General features: G+C 34.6%; 1 long non-coding RNA gene across 1 annotated transcript; it reads right to left on the bottom strand.

Annotated features, from left to right (window-relative positions):
- Nucleotides 1-455: 455 nt before the first annotated feature.
- Nucleotides 456-3,325, bottom strand: LOC112704078 (uncharacterized). Its single transcript, XR_003154767.2, has 4 exons — nucleotides 3,162-3,325; nucleotides 3,013-3,066; nucleotides 2,778-2,936; nucleotides 456-645 (listed from the first exon to the last, which is right to left on the bottom strand). It is a non-coding gene; the product is annotated as an uncharacterized lncRNA (long non-coding RNA).
- Nucleotides 3,326-4,957: the final 1,632 nt, after the last annotated feature.

The raw sequence follows: 4,957 nt of genomic DNA, 5'->3' as shown, positions 1-4,957 counted from the left end.
AAGAAAATGGACGAAAAAAATCAATTTTCCATTATTTGGATTAACAAAAAAATTGAATGGAAAACGTAAAAGTTGTAACGCCCTACCATACTTAATCTTATGCTTAAGTTATAAGACTGAGATAGTAAGGTATTACAACCTCTAAGAATAGTATTATATATATATATATATATATATATATATATATATATAGAAAATGATACTTAACTATGAGCCTTGAAACAGGGGTAAAAGAAAATCGCAAAATAAAAAGTGCAACGCTCAGAAAAGGATTACTTGCGAGCTAAGAAACCTAATAGGAACATGATAAAGATAAGCAAAAGAATAAAGGAAAGCCAAGGAAACAACATAACTAGTCCCTAACTCAGCCTGCGAGGCTAAGGCTGGCCAGAGGATATATATATATATATATATATATATATATATATATATATGAACATACATAGGTATCCTCAAAATATACCAAAATACCAAAATAAACTCCTATCTCTCCCTAAACTTCTAAGAGGAGCAGCATACATAAGTTACTTGGAGAATAAGCTAAATACATATATACATATATACAAATAGAAAATCAAAATACACCCAAAGACTACTTCGCTTCCCAGGATCTAGACGCCTAGCGAGGAGCCTCTTGACCTGCATCTGAAAAACAACAATACAATATGGAATGAGAACCGGAGGTTCTCAGCATGGTAAAAGTGCCACGCGTATAATAAATAAGGTCATGAGAATGTCATAGGCAATCTTAGAACTTCATTATTCAATTATCTAACTTAATTACTAAACAAAAACCATAAACAGGGGTAGGTATTCTAAATCCACCAAACTTACTCAATTTCAATCCACACCTATCACCAAATCATTTCTCCATTTCCTCCATCCATCCATCATCCATAATGCAACACGAACAAACAACCAAACAAGTTCAAGCACAAGTAATGAACAGATAATACAAGTAGCAAATATACAAGTAGCAGGTGATATATATCAATTAGGCATTCCCAATTAAGGCATAGCAAACAAAGCACACATATGCATATGATGAATGTCTACCCTACTGGCCGTGAGCTCACGTGTCGGTTATTTTGCCAGAACCCGACACATCTGGTAGCTAACCCAAGCATTGGTCTCTAGGTTGTGCATCTCCAGGAGGATCATAAACGAAGGAGAGTGCCTTTCCACATCGAAGGAGTGTGCCTTTCCACCTTGCAACCAAAGAAGAATGTGGGGAAAACAATACGAAGGAGAGTGTCTTTCCACATTTCCCACATCTGCATCACGACAAGAGAGGGAACTTCCGTCCTCAACTTGCCATATTGACCATTTTGACCACACACAGTCATTCCCAAATCTCATCATTTATCATCATCATTTCCTTACATTCGTTCTTTATAGCCATAACAACATGTATTCATTTAGCTTTCACATCATTCTCTTATAATTCATCACGTTTACCCTTTCCGGTCCTGACCAAACCATTTATCAAACTCTTCTCAACCTCTTTAATATCGAATAATCTTAAAATCAACCCAACTCTAATATTAAATCAATCACATCACACGAAGATTAAACTTTAACTTCTCGAATCCATGACTATCCCTAAGACATCATCGACACTCTATTTTCTTTTCTATTTTTAATATAACAAATGAACTCGGAATTGTGCAAAATTTATGTTAAGGCGTTCATCTTGAAATAAGCTTTCTAACAAACCAAAGATCATAATTTTCTGATTTCTCTAGCCTTAGGAATAAAGGAAAAACCGTGACTGCTCTACAGTGCATAAAACTAGAAAAACAGCAGCAGCATGTGATATTCAAAATTCAATATAAATTCCAAGTTAAATCCAATGACTTTAAATATTAATGTAGTTAAACTTTACTCATCCAGGTGTCTTTCTCAATTGGTTCTGAGTTAATATCATTTTTAATGAAGAAGTTACATTACCTGGAAGTTAAGTAAAAATGAGTCAAAATCTGTTTTAGAAACCAACAAGCTTAGTACATTTCAATTTGAATAACTTTTATTATAAAACTCCAATTAAGCTAAATTTTGGTTTGGAAACTCCTAGCTCATCCAGGAACAAGAGTGTCTTGGTTGCAACCCAATTTTTATTCAATTCTAAGAGTTACAAGCATTGGAAATTGGTGCATAACTTGCTGAAATCTGTTTCTTTTCAACTTTGATCACCAATATTCAAAAATTCATAACTCCCAATCCTCAACTCTTAAAATTATGCAGTTTTAGAGAAATAAATCAAGTTAATTAAATTTTGTAAAAAAATTGGTTTTGCTCCAAAACTCAACTCGTCGAAGTCGCAGCAAGACAAACAAGTTGCTGCCCTATTTGACCTTTTCTACTGCTGGATAGATTTAACAACCTAACTTTAAAAATTTGCCATAAATTGTATATTTAACAAAAAGGTCCCAAATTTTTCAGTTTAGTTCCTTATATTCCCAAGTTTAGCCCAAACTTGGTCTCATGCAATTCCGATTATTACATAATTAGTTACAGCATATGCAATACCACCACAACACAACTCTACATTCTTATTAACAAACACCAATCCTAATCCATCATAAATAAATATAAGAGCACACTATTAATAACTTCCACACCTCATAATTCCAATATATATCCACCAACAAATCTATTTCAACAACATTACAAGGCTAATCATTAAATACAACAAATAATTCAACTTATCATATGGTTCTTCTAACCTAAGTTTTCACAACACCGTAAATATTAAACGTGCGAAACTTAAATCATACCTTGGCTGATCACTTAATTCACCCAAGGCATCCTCTCAACACAAAATTACAGCCCCTCCAAGCTCAAGTAAAACAGCCACAAACTATGCTTTGATCACCAACAAGCCTCCAAATATTCCCAATTAAATTCCAATGCATATATACCCACTTAATCTACACCTAATACATATACATATTCCAATTTCAGTTTTTCCATAATAAATACAAGATTAAGCTAGAATTAGGGTATCCTTACCATATCCATATGCTCAATAACTTGAACCCATAAGTCCCGGAAGCTAACTTGAACCTAGAACACAAGAATTGAACAATTTTTAACTTAATTGTTCATGAATTTCCAAAATTAGGGGAAGCTAAATGAGAAGGAAATAATGAGTTACCTACCAAATTATTCCATGGGTTTCATAGAGCTCGTTGCGGTGAACGTGTAGTCACAAACGATTCGTCAATCGGAGCTCCGGATCAAAAGTTATTGAGACGTGAAGTTTGAGTGAGGGAAAGGGAGCTCTCTTCCTCCCCCAACCTGTTTGGCGTGTTTGATGCAGAATGGGGAAGAAGAGCTTCTGTCTCCTTTTTAAATATGGGTCCGGTTGGACCCACGGGTCCGATTTGGAGCCCGGTTCGGTCTTTCTAGTCTAATTTTGGGCCAAATTTTTGAAATTGGTATCAAAATTCTCGTTTCGACGAGCTCTATCCTATTTTGATATTAGTTTTGTATTTTTAACTTTCCTAATTAAAATGAAATTTATTAATTAATTATTTACCGCTTTTAGCGGGGTTTATAAAAGTATATGTGGAGCTCATGTAAATTTTTTCCCTTCAAAGTTGTGAAGAAAATTGATGTAGAAGTGCAAACATAGATAAAAATATAGAATTACCATTTAAATTATAATTTATATATAATATATAAAAATATTAATATAATTTTACTCTATTATAATTTTTTCTCTTCTTATTCCTTACATCCAAGTAAAAGAAAAATTTTTCTCTATTTTCTTTCCATTCATTTTTTCTTCATCTAAATAACACACAAAAAAACATATTTTTCTTTCCATTTTCTTTCCTCTCATTTTCTCTATTTTCCATTGTCTTTCCTCTTATTTTCCATCTTATATCCAAACAATAGCTTAGTATTTATCTATTTATCTTCTATTAACATTGTTATAACAAGGATACATGTGACTTTATAAAAATGATATAACCTAAACTTTGATTATCTGAGAATTTATTGAGTGGCTAGAATAGCTCCACGTTATGAACCAATGAATGCTTGCTATAGGGATGATCATAAAAATAGCCAAAACGGATATTTGCAAGATTACTCGTGTTTTAGAAATAGATGGGGACTCATAAAATCCTCACGACTTGCCATGTGAAAATAGATGGAGACTAGGGGTAGTAAACGGGCCAAAACCAGTCGGGTTGGCCCGTATAACCCGCCAAAAGGCGGGTTGGGCTGGAAATTGGAGACTCCTAAACTTAAAAAACCCGCTTACTGGTGCACGAAATTGTGATCTCAATGGCGCCAACAACTTGGTACGCACAATTGTAATCTCAACTCTTTTTCACAACTTCGCACAACTAACCAGCAAGTGCACTGGGTCGTCCAAGTAATAAACCTTACGTGAATAAGGGTCGATCCTACGGAGATTGTCGGCTTGAAGCAAGCTATGGTCATCTTGCAAATCTCAGTCAGGCGGATTCAAATGGTTATAGAGTTTTGATAATTAAAAGATAAATAAACATAAAATAAAAAGTAGAGATACTTATGTAAGTCATTGGTGGGAATTTCAGATAAGCATATGCAGATGCGTTATTCCTTCTGAATCTCTACTTTCCTACTGCCTTCATCCAATCCTTCATACTCCTTTCTATGGCAAGCTGTATGTTCAGGTATCATCGTTGTCAATGGCTACCTCCCGTCCTCTCAGTGAAAATGGTCCAGCTACGGGTTACGTAGGGTTAATCATCTGTCGGTTCTCACTTGTGTTGGAATAGGATCCAGTGATCCTTTTGCATCTGTCACTACACCCAACAGTCATGAGTTTGAAGCTCGTCACAGTCATCCCATCCCAGATCCTACTCAAAATACCACAGACAAAGGTTTAGACTTTTCAGATCTCAAGAATGTTGCCAATTGGTTCTATCTTATACCACGAAGACTCTGATCTCAAGGAATT

Source organism: Arachis hypogaea, chromosome 7 (assembly GCF_003086295.3).
Source record: "Arachis hypogaea cultivar Tifrunner chromosome 7, arahy.Tifrunner.gnm2.J5K5, whole genome shotgun sequence".
NCBI classification, from domain to species: Eukaryota; Viridiplantae; Streptophyta; class Magnoliopsida; order Fabales; family Fabaceae; genus Arachis; species Arachis hypogaea.
This window is presented reverse-complemented; position numbering and strand designations above follow the sequence as displayed.